The 22,060-nt window shown below is 42.3% G+C and overlaps 1 protein-coding gene across 25 annotated transcripts in view; it reads right to left on the bottom strand.

Moving 5' to 3' along the window:
- The window catches only part of EPB41L2 (erythrocyte membrane protein band 4.1 like 2), a 257,797-nt gene extending 236,367 nt beyond the window's left edge, over window positions 1-21,430 (bottom strand). For 21 of the 25 annotated variants that reach the window (XM_008263508.5, XM_070073578.2, XM_008263509.5 and 18 more), the window contains exon 1: window positions 21,263-21,430. The gene's annotated coding sequence lies outside the window, so the exon portion shown is untranslated. The remainder of the gene's footprint in view (window positions 1-21,262) is intronic. The other 4 variants (XM_089332680.1, XM_089332678.1, XM_089332682.1 and 1 more) reach the window with 4 other exon arrangements.
- Between the last annotated feature and the right edge of the window lie 630 nt (window positions 21,431-22,060).

Here is a 22,060-nt window from a genome sequence, read left to right as displayed (position 1 = left end):
GGGAAAGCAGCGGAAGATAGCCCAAGTGGTTGGCCTCCTGCCACCCATGTGGTTCTAGGCTCCAGGCTCCTCAGCTGCTGTGGCTTTTTGGAGAGTAAACCAGTGGATTTGTTTTTTAAAGATTTATTTATTTGTTTGAAAGGCAGAGTTATAGTGAGGCAGAGGCAGAGAGAGGTCTTCCATCTGCTGGTTCACTACCCGGATGGCCACAATGGCCAGAACTGTACCAATCCAAAGCCAGCAGCCAAGAGCTTCCTCCGGGGCTACCACGCAGGTGCAGGGGCCCAAGCACTTGGGCCATCCTCTATGGCTTTCCTAGGCCATAGCAGAGAGCTAGATTGGAAGCGGGAGCAGCCAGGCATCGAACCGGTGCACACATGGGATGCCAGCACTGGAGACAGCAGCTTTACCTGCTACACCACAGCGCCAGCCCCAACCAGTGGATTTAAGATCTCTCTCTTTCTCAATCTCTGTAACTGCCTTTCAAGTAAAAGAAATAAATGTTTTTTTAAATAAATTGAACAAAAGTTGATAAAATGCCTACACATGTTTTTTACCAATTTATAGAATGAAAAGAACAGATCAACTACACTACAGAGATGAAATCAGCAAAATAAAAATTGTGAGAATATTAAAGGACAATTACCCAATTTCTTAAGAAACAAGTAAGTTACAAGGAAATATGAAGTAACAAAGGGAGCAAACCGATAAAGAGAAATGAAAAAGCTATCCTGATTTACCCTTTATATTTCTACCAGATGTTGGTAACAGAATATTTCTTTAGCTTAACTATGAAAACACCCAGTTGTTGATCATTCATTAAATGTTCCTCTATATAGAAAAAAAGAACTATGAAAGAAAACAAAGACAATTGGAAATCTGAACACAGTAAATATATGGTGATATTACAGACCTGTTAATATTTTGGATGCAATAACGGGATTGTGATGTTCTAAAGTCTTATCTTTCAGACACACACACTGAAATGTATGCAGGTAAAATAATGAAATACCTGGGCTCTGCTTCAAAGTAATACAAGATACCTCAGAAAGTTCATGGTTGGGGTGGGCAATTGGCCACCCAAGTAGCAATAAAGATGTCCCCTGGGACTCCCTCACCTGCCATCTCTTAGTGACTGTGTTCAAGTCCTGGTTCTGCTGATTCCAGCTCCTTGCTAATACAGATGCCAGGAGAAACAGTGATGCCTCAAATAGCTGGGGCACTGCCACACTCATTGGAGACCTGGATTAGGTTCCCAGCCTCAGCCACTGCAGCCATTTATAAAAGTGAACTAGCAAAGATGAGTATCGTCTTTCTCTCTCTCTCTCTCTCTCTCTCTGTGCCTCTCGAATACATTTTTAAAAGTTTAAAATAGCTAGAAAACACAGTGACACACTGTTGACTTAAGAAAGAGGACAGGGGCCAGCACTGTGGTGTAGTGGGTAAAGCTGCCTGCAATGCTGGCATCCCATAGGCATGTAGGCTCAAGTCCTGGCTGCTCCACTTCCTATCCAGATCCCTGCTAATGTGCTTGGGAAAGCAGTGGAAGATGGCCCAAGGGCTTGGGCTATTGCACCCACATGGAGACCAGAAAGAAGCTCCTAGCTCCTGACTTTGGCCTGGCTCGGCTCAGGCCATTGTGGCCATTTGGGGAGTGAACCAGCAGATGGAAGATCGATCGATTCATTCACTCATTCACTCATTCTCTCCCTCCCTCCCTCCCTCCCTCCCACCTTCTCTCTTTCTTTCTCTCTCTCTCTCTCTCTGCCCCTCTGTAACTCTGCCTTTAAAATAAATAGATCTTCAAAGCAGAAAAGAAAGTAGGACAGTGGCAAATAAAATTCAGAATTAATATTAGTCATCATTAAGTAACTTCAATTATCTTAAAATGTCAGCAAGTCACAATGAGAACCACAACATCTGAGATCTGGAATTACTCATCGGTCACAAAGTCCCTTCACCCACAGTCCCTTCCTGAGTCCCTCAAACCTTGGTCAAGCACTCCCTTCCAAGACAGCTCCATCCCATCTTCCACTTGCTCTGTTAAAAAAGCTCCTCCATGCCAAATAGAAAACTTTCCTTGACAAGATCTCTTAGTTTTCTACAGAGAGAATTTTTCAAAAACATATCACAGCCCATTGATGACTTGTACAACCACATTAGCCAACAGTTGACTGGAAATTACTAAGTAGAAAAGAAAGCAGAGCACACTGCACACAGGACTAAGAACTAATTTGTGAAACTTCTTTGAGTCACATACAGCACATATATACTCTTACAGACACATATATTCATTTTGAATAAAGGGTCAATATGTAAAATCTGTTTCCTACAACAGAGTTTTGGGAAAAAACTAGACAGCCAGTGCTCAATAAGTTGCCCATCACTCCATCAGGTATTTCCACAACTTGTTCCTTCTGTGCTAGTTTCTTTCACCTCAACTTCTCAGTCACCTTTTATGGACATGGTTTCAGTTTCTAAAAGTTTCTATTCATTTTTATTGGGCCAATATATACTTAGTACACACTATGTACCCCTTAAAATATGGTACCTACATTTTCTAGAGCAATGAAAAATTATAGATTACAGCCTACACTCTACCAAATATTTCAAATATTCACTTAAAAACTTTCTTTGAGATGCTGGTAGAAATTTCTCTAAGTCAAATAAGGATCCAGAGCTCTGGAGAGAGATTTGAGTAAACAGATTATGACAGTAGGGAAAGTCTGGGGCGAAACAAAATTAGAGCTAAGAATCAAAGGCAGACAGAACCCAAGAAACAAGAGAATCTGAAGGGATAGTCAGAGGAAAAGATGTCAGCAAAGAACAGAAGGAAAATGTTCGTCAGAAGAGAAATGCAAAGACAATGTGATTGATCCATAATGTTAAAAACTATACAGGGAAAATAACATCCAATAGATTTGACCTCTAGGTCACCCATTACTTGGAAAAGAGCAAGTTCAGCAGAATGTGTGTTATACTGAGGAATAAAATATATCACTACTTTTTAATAATAGTTACACTGCAAAGAAGGCACAGACTGTTGCAGAAGTCACATCATCATAATCTCAACTCAGACTGAAGTCTTTTCAAGGAACTTGTATTCAGGTGGACTTTTTATTTCTAACAAATTTATTTCAGCCAATTTTTCAGTGAACAAGTCAAACTGTATGCAGCTTCTGTAAAATCTATAAATCTGAGAAGCAGCACTTGTTTGTCATCATACAAATCACTGGCAAAAATATGCTGGATAGGAGACCAAAGTTAACATTTCAGGAACAAACACCAACCATAGGCCTGCCTCCACCAAACAGTCTTTTGTCCAAAGTTGCTAGAAAGATAGAGTAAAAACTTTATCAAATGCCTGCAAAAATCCTGTTTTTTCTGTTAGGAAGAGCACTTTAAATCACTTTCTCCACAGACAAATGAATAGGCCACAGACATCTTATATGAATTGGGACTTATTTCAGGATATCTGAGCCACTTAAGAGAAGGCAGACGCAAGAAACAACATCACTCTCCCAATGTCACACCCAGTGATTAATGGACTGGGACTAGGGCTTGACATTTAAACATTTTCTTTCTACCCTCTGTTCCTTACAGAGGAAAAAAAAGGAGGAAATGATTTGTTAAAATTCCAATTACTACAGACTCAAGATAAACTCCCACAAAACTCTATACTACAGATACTTCAAGGTACTCAACTGGAGACACAATTTGACCATTCCACAGTACTTTGGACTACCAGTTTCAACAATTCCTTTGTAATTCAAAGGAAATCCAGATGGAGTCAACATTTCATATTTTTAAAAAGGCAGAGGAGGTCATGGGCCTTTGATACAGCTGTTACCACACTTGGGATGTCCACAGGCCATAACATTTGGGACAACCACAGGCCATATCAAAGTGCATGAGTGGGGCCGGCGCCGCGGCTCACTAGGCTAATCCTCCGCCTAGCGGCGCCAGCACACCGGGTTCTAGTCCCGGTTGGGGCGCCGGATTCTGTCCCGGTTGCCCCTCTTCCAGGCCAGCTCTCTGCTGTGGCCCGGGAGTGCAGTGGAGGATGGCCCAGGTGCTTGGGCCCTGCACCCCATGGGAGACCAGGAAAAGCACCTGGCTCCTGGCTCCTGCCATCGGATCAGCGCGGTGCGCCGGCCGCAGCGCGCCGGCCACGGCGGCCATTGGAGGGTGAACCAACGGCAAAGGAAGACCTTTCTCTCTGTCTCTCTCTCTCACTGTCCACTCTGCCTGTCAAAAAAAAAAAAAAAAAAAAAAAAAGTGCATGAGTTTCAGTGCCAACCCAGCTTCCTATTCCAGTTTCCTGGTGACGCCCATCTTGGAAGGCAGCAGGTGATGGTTCAAGTATATGGGTTCCTGCCTTCCATATGAGAGCCAAGGATTGAGCTTCAGGCTCCTGGCTTCAGCCTAGCCCAGCCCTGACTGTTATAGCAATTTCAGAAGTGACCCAGGAGATAAAAGTGCTCTCTCTCTCTCTCTCTCTCAAATGAATAAAAATAAATTTTAAATATTTTAAAAACTGGAGAACAAAGACATATTAGCAGTTACCACCTTACTTATTCTACAAGTTTCTTCCATCTCCCCTTTTCCCCTTCCTAATTAAAGCCTATAAAGGAGCATGAATAGAATCTCATTAACTGCTTTCAAGTCTGAATGAAAACTACCCACCATAATCAAATTATACTCTAATACAACAGTGTAGTTTTGGCTCTGGTTCAAGACACTTACCTCTGGGGATGGAGACTAGAAACAGGAAGAATGAAGTTTACAGATTCTCAGGGATAATATAGGACAGTGGTCATGACTACAGGCTCTGGAGCCAGACCATCTAGGTTCAAACTGGTACTCTGCCATTAATTAGCTGCATGACCTTAAACAAGTTCCTTAAGTGCCTCAGTTTCCTTTTTTGGATACCTAGGATGATAGTACAATAGTACCACACACACACAGTGTTACAATTAAATAAATAAATGTATATAAAACTGCTTATACAACAATGTCTGGTAAATATTAGATATTCAAGAAATGATACGAAGGTGACTTTTTGTTTTTATAATTAGTATATTATAATTCAATATATTCACATGATAATATATTCACATGTCTTTACAAAGAAACACTGATCAAAACAATATTCAATTATATTTTACTTTAAAGTACAAATTAAAATATAAAATAAGCTATCTTCTACATTAAAATTCTGCCTGTTAGGAAAAGTACTTCAAATAGTGATTGTCAGCTGTAGCAATAATACCAACAATTTACATAATAAGTTTCTAAACTAGTGGATAATCAATGTTTAAGGCATATACCTTCCCCTCTACACTGTCAGACACAATCACACATGGCAAATTCCTTTGATTTTAGTAACTGTATAATTTCATTAAAATTCAGTCAGCTAAAAAAATATTTCACTTGGTTGAGTTCCAGCATATTGCCACTAAACTATACAAGGGACAGGGAAGGAGGGAGGAAAAATAAAAATCTGAAAACATTAAAATCTAGTACAAACACAGGCAGAAGTCATAGGAAAAAACAACATCAGCAAAACCTTGAATATATCCTGGAGTTTGAAGATTAATTCGGATTTGGCTTAGAAATTGTTAGGGTTTTTTATAATTATAGTAATTTTGTGGGAGATTGTTAATTTCTTTTTAACACTGGCTACAGCATTCCCTATGGGCACAACGCTGCATTTCGGAGAAACTGCTTTCAGTGATCAAAACAATATTCAGGTATCTATTCCAAAAATGTGACAAACAAATACAAATGAACAACTTTCTGTATTCCACAAACCCAGTAATGAACATAAACTTTATTCTGGAAACCAACAGTACACAGCAAAAGGGTAGGGGAGAGGGAATCTAGGGAATCTCACAAACAAAATTACATGATGTCTGAAATTTACTTCAAAATGTGTACAGGGAGCTGGGGAGAGTTAGAGACAAGAAGAAAAAGATGAACCAAGTCTGGCCCATACTGCCAGTAACTGTTGAAGTTAGGCAAGGGTATACAGGATTCCTTATGCTACTCTTTCCTTTACTTACAGAAATATTTTAACTTTTCCACAATAAAAAGCTCAATAGACACATTTCTATAATCACAAATGATATTCTTCTTTCCAAAAAACTACTCCAATAAGTAACCACACACAGTAAAAACATGGCTTAAGAATTTTTAACCAAAAAAAAAAATCCTTAAAAAGAGCCAAGTTATCCTTCCATGCTGTTGTAAGTGCAGCACAGAGCAAGTTATACAAACATCACATATCTATAGAACATCCTAGAATACTCCCTCAAGTCTTTCATTTTAAGCTGTAGCACTGAGGATAAAGATGAACTGTGTCAATTAGGTGGGGGCCACATCTGTACTACATATGCAACCCACATCTACAGCTCTTATCAGCAGAGCTTCAACGTACCTTTATTTTCCTGTCTGTTTTCGGTGGGGGTAGTGAGGCAAGGAAGAATGTATTCACATTCCCATATGTGCATAATTTAAAACAGACAATCTTAGCATTAAGGAAATTAAGACGCAGGCTTTACTGATGTTGATTTTAATGGCCAAGATCCAAAAACAGTTCTTTTTCAAGCTCATAGATAAACTCTTGATTTGTCAGTGGACAGATTGAACTCATTACTTGACACTCTAACCTTTCCCACACACAGTTTCTATTCACTTTATTAAAGAGAAAAGTTTCCTTTTTCTCCTTAAAGAAGCGGATTCAAGAAAATTTTTCAAGGGAGATGTTCTATTAGGAGCTTTTCTGCTCTTAGGTGAAGCAATTAAACATGGAGTATGAGAAAAAGTAAAAGATTATCATAATAAAAATGGGCTCTAAAAACAAAGGTTGAATATAAGCCATTGTCTAGCACACAACCACTGCCACATTTGCTTTTCAAATACTTGTGAAGGCATTTGGCATCATTTTCTAATAATCCCAAAGGGCTTCTACTTCCTTGTTTTTTTTTTTTTTCAACAGTATTTCAAAATGTTGACACATTTATTGAACTATTTTTGGTAAATCAGCTCTGTCTACCTTCAGGGCTCAAGATACAAATATATAAAAGCTACAGGACATCCTTTTAGCAAATAAAACTTGGCAGGATTCCTGAGTTCTCCAAGAAAGCTTCAACTGGCAACTACGTGAATAGTCCAACACCACAGTGTAGATGGAATAACTCTGGACACAGGAGGTCCTGGCTATACCTGAAGCTCCATTACCCAACTGCTGAATGATCTGGGTACTTGTAATCTCTTTTTTACCTGTAAGATCCATGGTACAAAACTGTTTTATCAACAAAAATGTTGATAATTTATTTAGAAAACAATAGAAACACAAATTAACAAATAAAAACAGTATTTTAAAAAATTCATATAAAGAAAGGAAACACTTAGATGCCTATGCCACACTCAGCACATACAGTTTCATGTTGTTCTTTATTAAGAGAAAATACATGTAAAAGTACCATAAGCAAAGAAATCAAATTTTGGGGGCTGGCACTGTGGCATAGTGGGTAAAGCCGCCGCCTGCAGTGCCGGCATCCCATATGGGTGCTGGTTCTAGTCCCGGCTGCTCCTCTTCCGATCCAGCTCTCTACTGTGGGCTGGGAAAGCAGTAGAAGATGGCCCAAGTCCTTGGGCCCCTGCACTCACATGAGAGACCAGGAAGAAGCTCCTGGCTCCTGGCTTCGGATAGGCTCAGCTCCAGCTGTTGCGGCCAGTTGAGGAGTGAACCAGTGGATGGAAGACCCCTCTCTCTGCCTTTCCTTCTCTCTGTGTGTGACTCTAACATTCAAATAAATAAATAAATCTTAAAAAAAAAAAAGAAAAAGAAATCAAATTTTGAACCCACACATTTTTCAAAGTTTAGTTATTCATATAATTATTTTATAACTTTTGCCAAATCTATAGCCACTGAGGATTACTTACTTAATAATTACTTTAAGGGGCTGGCGCCAGGGCTCACTTGGTTAATCCCCTGCCTGCGGCGCCAGCATCCCATATGGGCACCGGGTTCTAGTCCCAGTTGCTCCTCTTCCAGTCCAGCTCTCTGCTGTGGCCCAGGAGGGCAGTGGAGGATGGCCCAAGTGCTTGGGCCCTGCACCCGCATGGGAGACTGGGAAGAAGCACATTGTTCCTGGCTTCGGATCGGGGCAGCACCAGCCGCAGCGGCCATTTGGGGAGTGAGCCAACGGAAGGAAGACCTTTCTGTCTCTCTCTCTCACTGTCTAACTCTGTCAAATAAAGAAAGGAAGAAAAAAAAAAGAAAAAATTACTTTTAAATTTGCTTTAAGAATACATATTTTAGTTTTACGCTAAGTAACATCAACGAAATAATAGTTTTCAGGTACTTGTATGGTCTTCTGATGCACAAAGAAATATATACTTAAGGATTAAAAGAGAAAGATTCATTAAAGGATCATGTCAAATCACTTCCCATAGCATCACACTTTGGAGAAACACTGCCCTTACCCATTTATTGCCTCCCACACCTTCTACATTAATGAACAGAGTATTTGAATTTATGAATTTCAAAAACTCAGCAAGCAACTTAACACTGATTACATGCACTCATGGCCACGAGGTTTTCCTGGAGCTTCGTCAGACCTCAGTCATTACTAACCCATGAGCTTTTTATGTGGAACCTCCCTTTCTTTTTCACCTTCTCCAAGATGTATACACAAAAATCACAAAAATCTGTAACATATATACCTTCACATTATTGCAAATTTCACACCTTATTTACACTGTACTTATGATGTAAAAGTTTTCATCCTAAAATTATCCTAACAGAACCCACATGAACTAAAAAATTACCCTAATACCCAAAATATACTCAGACTATTCAAATTTATGGCAGCAATCATGTGTCAGTCTAAAGGCAGACAAAAACCAAAATATTCCATAAGCTCTAATATAAAATTGCCTTTTCTGACATATATTCACCAAATTTGTTTTAACTGTGAATTTGTAATTCTTGTTAAATTACATATTTATCAGCTTATACTGAACTAATCCTTGAAATATCTCAGGAAAATATAATAAAGTTACATAACTCTTCCTAGGAAGCCCCTTCTTGTTCAACGACGTATCAGTCCAGTCACCTATTTTCAGCCATCCTAGATGTCAATCCCCTCACCATGCCATTCTGCTCTGTTTATACATAACTAATCAACCCAGAAACTGACACAGGGAAAAAAAACTGAAATTGCATTATGGCTGCAGTCTTTACCCAATGTGAGCACCACAATAATCTTGTGAATTTCATTTTTAATCAATTTAAAACCCTAAATCCAGTGGATTGAGCATGAGTTCATTTTTTTTTTTGCTCTAAAACCACACTTAAATGACAGTAAGGAAATAAAAAAGTATAAATTCTCAAAAAAAAAAAAAAAAAAAAAAAACCAGGAGGGGGCAGGCCAGCAGATGAGATATGCCAACAGAATTCCAGAAGATGGAAAGCAGATGTACAAAATAACTGACTTAGCAGACCCGAGGAAGCTGAAACCTGAGTTCCTGCTTTGGTGGAGGCCTACAAGAAAGAAGCAGATCGCTGAAGAAGCCCTGAGAATCTTCCTGAGAACCTTAGGAATGGTAGGTTCCAATACCTCTGAGGACTGAGGTAAGAAACAGAGCTTACAGAGCCTTTAAACTTCCAAAGATGCCCTCACATTTCAGAAGGAAAACAGTCACTAACTTCGAATTCCATACACAGCCAAACCGTAAAAGACATCAAACTGAAAGGTAGAAATGGACACTTTAAGACTGGAAAAAATATCCTCAGAATACAACTGCACAGCCGATCTAGAAATAAATGCAGTGCAGGAAGATGGAGGGCCCAGGAAGAATGTCTCCAGGGGAAAAAAGAAGTGGAACTCAAAAGATAACCTCATGTTTGACCTTTTTGGCAGGAAGTTTATAGTTCCAACACAGTCTAGAGCTGAATCAAGGATGGGTACATAGAAAACCAAGCAAATGAGGGGGCAAAATAAGGTAATCAACTTCAGAATAAAACAGAGTTGGTAAGGAAGAACATGAAATTAAAGTACTTCTAGTGACTCAGCTTTGAATATATAAGCTGGAGATAATGTAAAGAGGGGATTCTAGGTTTGCCCAGGGGAAAAGGGAGTTAGTAAAGAAGGCAGACTCCAAACAAAGTAGAAAGACAAGAGGTATCATTATTTAAAATGCAAAAATTAAGAAGCAGAACTGGGCAATGTCAGCAATATGGCAGCTTTTTCAAAGACTGCTCCTCCACACCTGGATATATGAATCTGAACAACTATCCACCCAAAAATTCATAAGAATTAGGGAAATGTCAGTGAAATCAAATTTTTGACCTCTAGTATGTCCCCTTCTCTTCCAGAAAATGTATAAACTTTTAACAACTAATAAAACGAAAATATCTGTCATTTTGTTTAAAATGAGAAACAAGAAAATGTTATTTAAATACAAAACATACCATAAAATAAGCCCAGAAGTATTGAAAGGCATTGCCTGTGGAGAAAAGAAATCATGAAGATAGCTACATCGGTCGACTGCTTTTCCTTATAATCCCTGAGGTATTATCTAACTTTCTAATTTCTAAATCATATACAAGCACTCTGGGGAATGTCATTTGCACTGTAAATGAAATGGGAAAAAAATGGAAAACCACATGAAAGACAAAAATTGGTGGGCAGGCACATTTTATTCTTGATGTGTTTTATACCCTGGTATTTTTCTAATGCAGAAAAATCAGACTGGAAACATTACATGAAAAACAAGATGAAGGGTACTCTATATCCAGCATGAATCAAGAATCACACAACTAAAAGTAGTACCCACATCTGCTCCATAATCACAATTTTACAGAAGAAACCAGCAGGCAGAAAACCAGTCAAGAAAGCAAGCCTGTCTTTCATAAAAAAAATTAGATACTGTGCAAGCCAACAAATTCCAAAAAACTTCAGGGCAGGCATTTGGCACAGCACTATGCTCACCACTTGGGACACCCACATCCCATATACTACCTAGCTCAAGTCTCGGCTAGTCCATTTCCAATCCAGCTTCCCACTAATGTGTACCCTGAGAGGCAGCAGGTGATGGCTCAAATACTTGGGTCCCTGCCACCCCCATGGGAGACACAATGTTGTTCTAGGCTCCTGGCTTCAGCCTGGCCCAGCCCTAATTCTTGCAGTTATTCGGGGAATGAACCAACAGAAGATTTCTCTTTTTTTTTTTTTAAATTTCATGAATATAAATTTCCAAAGTACAGCTTATGGATTACAATGGCTTTTTCCCCCCATAACTTCCCTCCCACTCACACCCCTCCCCTCTCCCGCTCCTTCTTCCCTTCCATTCACATCAATATTCATTTTCAATTCTCTTTATATACAGAAGATCAATCTAGCATATATTAAGTAAAGCTTTCAACAGTTTGCACCCACACAGAAACACAAAGTGAAAAATACTGTTTGAGTACTAGTTATAGCATTAAATCACAATGTACAGTACATTAAGGACACAGATCCTACATGAGGAATAAGTGCACAGTGACTCCTGTTGTTGACTTAACAATTTGACACTCCTGTTTATGGCATCAGTAATCACCCTAGGCTCTTGTCATGAGTTGCCAAGGCTATGGGGGCCTTTTGAGTTCGCTGACTCTGATCTTGTTTAGACAAGGCCATGGTCAAAGTGGAAGTTCTCTCCTCCCTTCAGAGAAAGGTACCTCCTTCTTTGATGACCTGTTCTTTCCACTGGGATCTCACTCACAGAGATCTTTCATTAAGGTGTTTTTTTTTTTTTTTTTTTTTTTGCCACAGTGTCTTGGCTTTCCATGCCTGAAATACAGAAGATTTCTCTTTCTATCTCTATTCATTCTCTTATATATATATATATATATATATATCATATATATTTCTTCTCATTTTGAAATGCAGAGAGAAATTTTTTCATAGTGCCCAGGGCAGGTGTTGTGGCACAGCGGGTTAAGCCATGGTTTGCAAAACACACATACCACATCAGAAAGCCAGCTAAAGTTCCAGGTGCTCCACTTCCAACCCAGCTCCCCACTGTTAACTGGGAAAGCGGTGATGATGGTCCAAGTTATCTGGCCCCCTGACACCCACGTGGTAAACCCAGATAGAACCGGAGGGCCCTGGCTTTGGCCTGCCTAGCCCTAGCTGTTGTGAGTGAACCAGTAGATGGAGGATCTCTCTCACTCTTGCTGAGTCTCTCCCTCTCTCTCTGTCACTCAACCTTTCAAATGAATAAATCTTAAAATAATAATAGTAATAAGAGTAAGCAGTTCTCTACTTAAATTTTTTTTAAAAAAATAACACTTTGGTGGCCGGCGCAGTAGGTTAATCCTCTGCCTATGGTGCCGGCATCTAATATGGAGTCATGACTGCTCCACTTCCAATCCAGCTCTCTGCTATGGCCTGGGAAAGCAGTAGAAGATGGCCCAAGTCCTTGGGCCCCTGCACCCATGTGGGAGACCCGAAGAAGCTCCTGGCTCCTGGCTTCAGATCGGCCCAGCTCTGTCCATTGCTTACTTACTAATCTTGAAAGGTATATCAAGGGGCCGACACTGTGGCGTAGTTGGTAAAGTCGCTGCCTGCAGTGCCAACATTCCACATGAGCGCTGGTTCAAGCCCCAGCTACTGCACTTCCACTCCAAATCTCTGCTATGGCCTGTGAAAGCAGTAGAAGACGGCCCACGTCCTTGGGTTCCTACACCCCATGGGAGACCCAGAAGAAGCTCCTGGTTCCTGGCATCAGATCAGTGCAGCTCCAGCCAATGCAGCCATTTGGGGAATGAATCAGTGGATAGAAGACCTCTCTCTCCCTCTGCTTCTCTCTCTGTGTAACTCTGACTTTCAAATAAATAAATAAATCTTTAAAAAAGAGAGAGAGAGAGAGATAGCCAAAAAAGTATAAAGTATGACTCTTAGCTAGATCTTAAACCAAACTTTTTCAAAAACTAGTACTTGAGACCAACAGAGATTTTGATATGCTAGTTGGGTATGTGACGCAATGCTATTAAGGAATTTTCACTGTCATCATGTCATTTCCACTATGTGTTCAAAATAATTCTTATCTTCTAGGGACACATAAAAGATTAAATGAAAAAGTTTTTAAGTATTTTTTAAAGGTGAAGGAACATATACATAGGGTGTAACATTAAACTTCAGAGAACCAAAGCAACCAACCTAAAAGCTATTAAGTCATGAAGTCTAGGATGAAATCGGAAAGACCATACGTAGCACATGTCACTGAGGGCCATCTCATGTTGGGCACTGATTAATGAGCTCCACAAACTGCAACTCTCTCAGGGATCCAAAGGTCATTCTTCATAAAGGGAAAGATGGGAATTCATTGCTGGCCCTGCAGGTAGAAAAGCCCCACTGCCAGCAACACCCCTTTTCAGGGCATGCAGATCTATGCTTTCTTGCATCTTCCAACCAAAACTTAATAAAACAGGTACAAACTCAATCAGCTAACTAATAGCTAATAGTCTGGCCGGCGCCGCGGCTCACTAGGCTAATCCTCCACCTTGCCGCGCTGGCACACCAGGTTCTAGTCCTGGTCGGGGCGCCGGATTCTGTCCCGGTTGCCCCTCTTCCAGGCCAGCTCTCTGCTGTGGCCAGGGAGTGTAGTGGAGGATGGCCCAAGTGCTTGGGCCTTGCACCCCATGGGAGACCAGGATAAGCACCTGGCTCCTGGCTTCGGATCAGCGTGGTGCACCGGCCGCAGCGCGCTGGCCGCGGCGGCCATTGGAGAGTGAACCAACGGCAAAGGAAGACCTTTCTCTCTCTCTCTCTCACTGTCCACTCTGCCTGTCATAAAAAAAAAAAAAAAGCTAATAGTCTAATATCTAATAGTCAGCTATCTAATCCAAAGGGTTGAAATAGTCTAGAAGTAAAACAAAGGGAAAGAGGGACAGAACTGAGACAAACTGGGGGAGGACGACCCCTACAAAAATAGGACAACAACTACAAAGCTCTACTTGGATGTCCTTGCAGTAGAGGAGTGTGAGCCAAGTATTGCCACAGTCTTCCAATTTTTCTAGCCAAAATAAAGATATTTATGTAAAATCTTCCGATTTCCTAATGTTGGCAACCAATTTAAACTCTAAACATCTACATTGGGAGAAAACATGTCCGCAAGTTATTTCACACACAAAAAGAGGTGCTGGATCTATAAAGGTCACACACGCAGAGGTGTAAACATTATCAATAAAAATTTCATTATTAGGCTTTTTTTCATCAAGTTTACTGCATTTATAGACAAAGGAAGTTATAACATAACATAGCCCCCAAAACTTGATACACTCAGAATCAGTTATCTCTAACAACATTAAAAAAAAGTATACATTCTTCTTGTGTATTAAAACTAGACCTCAAAGACTTTGCCACATATATGCTCTTTTGTATGTCACCAGGACAGAGTTCAGTAGGACAGGGTTTAATGAAAATTCAGAAATGATAGATACTGTACTGAAAATTGTTAAAAGTGGTTTTAACTTGTGATCGCCATAGGAAATTAATTTCATATCAAAGGTTGCACTTCTATACAAATAATTATTCCTGACTACTGCAAAAAAATTTGCTAACCACATGATTCACAAGCAACCCACTAGGTCTTTTCTTAACCTAACAATTTTCACAGATGCCAGGCACTATGTGAAGCATTTTATAAGCATTAGCTCATTTAATCCTCATATAACTCTATGAGATAGGTATGATTTTTTAATCCCATACTAAAGAAACAGGCTTTCAGAAATAATTTGCCTAAAGTCACATTGCTCTAAATGGTAGTCTAATCAGCACGAGATACTAAAATTTGTTACTCATCCCTTCCAAATAATATATTCATGAAAGACATTTGTGAGGAGTAAAAACACATTCATTAAATTAACAGGTAAGAATGTAAGTGACCAAGACTGTATCAGAATTCAGTGTAGCTTTGACAATTAGGTAAAAGGAGTCAAATAAAAGAATCAACTGAATGGAAATAAGTACAAACTGGTGAGGGGTGGGAAGCAGGAATTAATGATGAAAGTGAAATAAAGTAATATAAAAAAAAGGAACCCCTTCTAAGTCTTAGATCTCCTAATCTTAAAAATAAGAACTGAATTAGATCAGATCTCCATCTTTTCTGTTCCCCAAACCCCTTTAAAAACTGCTCCCAGGCAGTGCACAGAGTGAGTTGAGCAGCCACCTGCAGTGCCAGCTTCCCATAAGAGTCCTGGTCCAAGGCTGCTCCACTTGGGATCCAGCTTCCTGCTAAGGTGCCTGGGAAAACAATGGAAGATGGTCTAAGTACTTGGGTCTCTGCTACCCATGAGGGAGATGTAGGTGGAGTTCCAGGCTCCTTGGCCCAGCCTTGGCCACTGCGGCCATTTGGGGAACAAACCAGTAGATGAAAGATCAATCTGTGTGTGTGTGTGTGTCTTCCTCTAACTCTGCCTTTCAAATAAATAAATCTTAAAAAAAAAAAAATGCTCCCAAAATATGTCTCTCAATCACTGACTCATGCACACACAGACCTTCTGACTTACATTCTGTAAAAAAAAAAAAAAAAAAAAAAAAAAAAGATTTATTTATTTGAAAGGCAGAGTTACAGAGAGGCAGAGGTAGAAGCAGAGGCACAGAGAGAGAAAGAGATTCTCCATCCACTGGTTCACTCCCCAGACGGCCACACAATGGCCGGAGCTGGGCCAAACCGAAGCCAGGAGTCAGGAGTTTCTTCCAGTCTCCTACATGGGTGCAGGGGCCCAAGTACTTAGATCATCTTCCACTGCTTTCCCAGGCCATAGCAGAGACCTGGATGCGAAGTGGAGCAGCTGGGACTCAAACCTTCACCCACATGGGTTGCAGCACTGCAGGCAGTGGCTTTATACACACTAGGACACAGCACCGGCCCCTGAATTACATTCTTAGGCACCTTAAGAACCTGAAGCTCATTTGGAGAGTGAACCAGCAAATGGAAGCCTATCCCTCTCTCTGCCTCTGCCTCTCTTTAAAAAAAAAAAAAAAGAGAGAGAGAGAGAGAGAGAGAGAGAGAGAACCTGAAGTTCATTCCCCAGGGCCCATTCCCCACTAACCACACTCCAGGTCAAGAGTCTGAACTAGATATCTCCAAGCTCCCTTCCAGCCCTCAAGGTAAATACTAGAAGGTGAAAAACAACTAGTCTCTGGACAAAAAGGAAAAGAACCAAAGAAGACTGACAAAGTAAAAATTACACTTTATTTTCATGTCTTCAACCTGCTGGGATGTGTACACATATTAAAATAAAGGGACTAACTGCTGTTAGAATGGTGGTTAGGTGCAGCTCTGAAGCTCATCAGGAAGGCTAGACACCTGAATTCAGGGCTTAGAAAAGATGATTTAGAGTTGCTAGTCAGACTTACATGACAAATTTTTAAATGGTTATTCGTTTATTTGTATTTGTTTGTAAGGTGGTGCAAGACAGAGAGAGAGATCTTTCATTCACTGGTTCATGCCCCAAAGGGCCACAATGGCAGGAGTTGACCAAGCCCATGCTAGGAGCCAGCAAATCCATCTTGATCTCCCATGTAGGTAGCAGGAGCCCAAGTACTCGGACCATCATCGACTGCCATCCCAGGCACATTATTTGGGAGCTGGGTCAGAAGCAGAGGAGCCAAGACTTGAACTAGCACTCCAATATAGGATACTGGTGTTGCAAGTAGCAGCTTAAACGCATTGTACCATAACATCAGCCCCAATAAAATAAATCTTTAAAAAAACACACACACACACACAGAGATTTGTGAAGAAAAAAATATGCTTCTATTTTAAAAATAACAGAGAACTTGAAATTAGCTCAATTTCAATTTATGGAAAAAATAAAACAGAAGCATCAAGAATGCACTCATAGGCCACATGACATGTATGCCAATAATAAGGGGTAAAAAGATATCACTTAAAAATGAGAAAATTCAGGGGCCAATGGGTTAAGTTGTCAACTGTGACACTAGCATCCCATATGCGCACCCGTTTGAGTCCTAAGTTTGTCATTTCCAATTCAGCTCCCTGCTCATGTGATAGGAAAGCAATGGAAGACAGCCCAAGTACTTGGGCCCCGCACCCATGTAAGAGATCTGGATGAAGCTCCTGGTTCCTGGTTTCAGCCAGGCCCAGCCCTGGCCATTGTAGCCATTTGGGGAGTGAACCAGGGGAGTGAAGATCTCTCTCTGTGTGTCTCTCCTCCTCTCCTTGTAACTCTTCCATTCAAATAAATACATAAATCTTCTAAAACAAATGAGAAAATTCAGAAAACTCCTGAAATTCTCAGTAAAATAAACAGTGTCCAAACATCTAGGAAATAACTTATACGTCATCTACCCTTCTGGACAAGGAAAACACTCATCTAAGAAACCTACACAAAGAGGAAACAGCATTCAGTAATTAAAAAAAGGCAAATTCTCTATATGAAATATGACATATGATACTTCTAAATGAAATATAACAAGTTTCTACAAACTTGTTTCAGAACTGTTTCAGAAAATCTTCACTAAAAGCACCTCCAGTATATTTATATAAAGTTTCAATTAATTAGTTCATCACATATTCATTAAACACAAGCAATGTATAGGTGCTTCACGTAACACATAGTAATCCCTGTCTCATAAAAAAACACACATTTTATAAACAAGGAACCAAAAACCAGTTCTAACCATTAATCATTTCTAGATAATACTAGAGATGATTTCTTTCTTTCCTTTTTGGATTACCTGTAACTTCTAAACAACTATATCAGTAACAGCTAACTTGGAGGCCATTTCCCTACAGTCAATGATACCAGGCACTGACTCCATTTTAGAGTTTAGTCTGGAGCACTACCCAGGCAAAGGAATGATAAAAATCTTATGAACATCAAGTTGCTGGCTTCTGCCAAACATGGCATTCCCAAAGGATGCTCTGTCTAGAATCTGTGGGGGAATCATACACAAATCTTCTATTTACTCAGACCTTCCAAAGAGGCTGGAAATATTTGTGTCTTGAGGGGAGGGGGAAAGGGCTGAGAGTAAATTTGCTGACTCCTAATGGTTCAGTTCTGAGATTCCAAGATTCTATAAAAGAGCAGTAAATTAGGGTTTGGCTAGTATTTGCTGAGTACTGAAGCCAGCATAAACATTTACTTGAGGCTTTTAAATCTGTAAGGGTACCCAGTGGTTAGGTACAGTAATTTTGAATCTCAAAAAATCAAACATGGCCACTGGAAATGTTTCTAAAAAAAGGTGGGGTGGAGGAGATAGGCACATTTCCTTTGTTTTCCCCAAGTAAACAATACAGATTTTAGAAATGTAAAATGTGATTCTAGGTGATATTGATCCCTACAAACTGTTTTATTGCCTTATAAAAATACTAGCAATTCATACTTTCAAAAAAGTTCACACGCAGCTCTTCAACCGACTACTTCAGTTCAAAAAAGAAAGAAAAGGGCCCATTCTTTCCCATGGAAACAGAAACAAAGTCCAAGCTTCAAAAATATTTAGCATTCTGCTATATAAAATATAAACTCCACATTCCTAAATAAAATGGCAAAGATACAAACTTTGTAGGTCTCTAACCACAGCAATATGAGAGTAGTGATTCAAAGAAGAACCTGATGTTAAACCTAACTATACAATATTACTAATTACAGAGAAATTTTACCAATAAATATTTTGGTAGAGGACTGCTTTGTCATCTTTGCAAGTATTTTTAGTTGAAAGTAAGTGGTTTGGTAGTATATGTGGACATGGCTTTGATTTTTAAATGTCTATTTTTATATTCTGGTCACTGGTTAGGTTTTCTAAACTCAATTCTTTAGAACTGGTAATCTGGAAAGGGTAAACCACAAACCCGTTACGTTATGTTAAGAAGCAAAGACCTAACAAGCCCACCACTCAGATCAGCAGCAAGCTAACCCGGAAACCTCCAGGGCTCACAGACCTAACCATGCTCCAGATAGTCCCTAACTCCTGAAGAACATCTGCATATAAGCGAATTACCAAAACCATCTCTTGAAATGTAACAGAAGACATTGAGATGTACTTGTTTTATTTGTATAGTTGTTTTCGTGGTGGGCCTCCCTTCAGATTCCTACCCTCCCCCCATCCAAATCTCCAAATTTACTTCCTTCTCCTTGGACTTGAACTTAAATCTCCCATTTTAAATATATATATACACCCAGATACTACAAAACATTCCATAGCAGTGAACGTTTTTTATACAAATTAGCCAAGATTTTACTGCAATTCTAGCTTTTTAAATAATCCCTATCTAATTTAGATCAAGAGTTTGAGGGCTGGTAGCTCAATTCATTCACATATTTTCTTTCGAAGGTTTTTGCTGAGTGCTCTGTTTCAACTAGAGGTAAAAGATTAAAGAACTGTTATGACTAGCTCTTTCTCAAAGAGGGATGTTTTAAAAGGAAAGAAACCGTCTCTTCTTGTTACTGTAAATGAGCAGCCTCTTGTTCTCAGCAGTCCGTCTGCACACAAGACCACTACTGACTTCAGTGGGAATTCTGCCCAAAAAGTGAGGAAGACAGGATAGGATTAAATTAGTCCTAAATCCACAGCATTGTTCCAAGCCACTACCACTTCTCCAGGAACCTCGAAGAGTAGATATCCGAGGTCCTCAAACCTGAATTTCAGAAATGATCACTTGAGCTCTGACAGGTGACATAGCAGAGCTCTTTAAAAGTTGTGTCAAACTCGCAGCCTGATGGATGTACTCAGCTGGCCTTTATCACAATTCAAGATTGCATTGCAATGCAGCCCCGTTAGAGGCTGCAACAGTAATCCACTAATTTCCCGCAGCACAGAGGGAAACTGAATGAGATTAAGCACCCCTCGATCACCAGTAAAACCTGCCCAAAGCCTGATCCTTCCAAATCCCAATCCCAACCGCCAAGAAACTGACTCAGTTTCCCCCAATTATGAGGAATCTCACAGGACACCAAACTATAACAGTAATTCTCGATACTGTATTATAAGTAGGCAGGGAATCCAGAAATAATGGATTCTGATGAAAGAGCAAAGGGGGTTATAAGGAGGAGACTGAAAAAAATAAACGAATGAAGAAAAACCTGTGAAAGCCTTTTTTTATTAGTTCAAGTGAGAGTAATAAGAGAGAAGACGCTCAACACACACGTGCCATTCCAGATGCAAGAAGTTCCAAACACTGAGCAAGGACGTGCCTTGGACAAGAGAAAATAAATCCACGGCTGCGCGAGGTCCCCCATCCCTGCCACCCAACCGCGGCTCTTAAAAGCCGGGGCAGCCACTGTGGTGTGTTCCGGGAAATTCACTGAAAGGCGTCCTGGGTCAGGAGACCCCTCCCAGAAATCAGAGCCGAGGCTGGGGCTGTTGAAACCTCACCGAGAAAACTTGACCTCCCGGCAGGTCAGCGGGCTGGGCAAGTTTCGTGACTGATGACCGCGCCACAGTCGCGCAGCGTCCCCGCCAGGGTCCGGGGTCCCCGGGCGCCGAAGCCGAACCTGCCCGCTGCCTCAGATTCGCCGGCCCTAAAAGTGCTGCCCACCCCAGCCAGGCCCCCGGCGCGGAAGCTGAGGAGCCAGCCAGGCGTGGTGGGACCGCCCGGGTTTCGGGACCCGGCACCAAACGTGGTTCCCGGGCGTCGGCGGGGGGCGCGGGCGCGAGCGGACGCCGGGCCCGATCCGCGCCGCGCGTGGGGCCGGCGTGCCGTCCTCGCCCGGCTCCGCGCAGTCCTCCCGCGCGCGGCCACAGCCACCGTCCTGAAGGGCGACGCCGCGGCCGGGTCCCCACAGCCCGCGCCGCCGACGGAGCCGGATTCCCTTCGCAGCTGCTCCGCGGGGCCCGCACGCGTGACCCTGAGCCCACGGCACAGCCGCGGGGACGGCGCGGTCCTTCCCACGGGCTGGTCTCCCAGGGCTCCGCAGGGAAGCGAGCGGGGGGTCGCAGCGGGTCGGGGAAGCGGGGTTCCGGCCTGGAGCAACAGGACCCGGACCCCGGGGCGGGAATCCGTTTGGGCAGTGAAGACAGGAGAAGAGAGGTAGCCGCAGAAAACTCCTACTAAAGCCGGCCTCCCTCCCTCCTCCCGGTGGGACCGTCCCGCCGCCGCTTCCTGCCGGGGATCAGCTTCCCAGCTGCAGCCAGAGGCGAAATCCCCGCCGCCCTGCAGCTCCGCGGAGACCCGCGGCGCGGCCAGGCCCCCGCGCCCCGGGACCTCCATTCCGCAGCCCCGCACGCCTCCTTACCGCGACGCCGCACCTCACGAGCCGTCCCGCTCCGCTCCCAGCCGCCGGCCAGCCCCGCCTGCCTCCTCCCTCCGCTAGGTTTCAAATTGAAATTCCCTGGCTGAGGCCGTCAGCGGACTCCGCGCGCAGGCCCCGCCCCCTCGCGGCGGAAGCCCCTCCCGCGCCCCCGCCGGACGCGCCCCCGGCGCGGAAACCCCCGTGGGGCCGGCCACGCCCCCGCTCCAGGCCACGCCCCCGCGCCTGCAGGGAGCCCTGCCCGCAGGATTCTCCCCACGCGGCCGCCGGGTACCAGCGGCCCGCAGAAATGCGCCGCATAATAACTACTACTAGTGTCTGCTTGCGGGGCCTCCTGCCCGAAGGATCCCGGCCTGCGGTGCTCTCTCAACTTCTCAGTTAAGTCTCTGACCTTCATTGCGTAGCCGTTACTGGGGACAGCGTGGAAGGAAAACGGGGTCCCTCTCAGTGCCGGGTGGGAGCAATGCTCTCCCCGAAAGAGCATTGGAAAGCAGCCATCTGTTCTTCCCGCGGGAGGAACGGAAGGGATTGGGCAAAGCCCATGGCGTTGGGGCCCTTAGGCTCACCCTCTGTGGGCAGAAGCCTGGGGACCTGGATGATGGAGCACAATGAGGCCAAAGAAGCTAATAGGAGAAACCTAGGTTAAGGCTAAACTGCGCGCGCGCACACACACACACACACACACACACACACGATAGCTTCCTGTTCTTCTGTAGGACCGCTGTCTCGAATTCTACTTATGGCACCCTTTTTGATGCTTTACCAGGCGTCACACCGGTGTGC

This window comes from Oryctolagus cuniculus, chromosome 5 (assembly GCF_051225735.1).
Source record: "Oryctolagus cuniculus isolate XC-2025 breed Fujian yellow rabbit chromosome 5, ASM5122573v1, whole genome shotgun sequence".
Lineage (NCBI taxonomy): Eukaryota > Metazoa > Chordata > Mammalia > Lagomorpha > Leporidae > Oryctolagus > Oryctolagus cuniculus.
The sequence above is the reverse complement of the archived record's forward strand: the minus strand, read 5'-3'. Positions and strand labels throughout refer to the sequence as shown.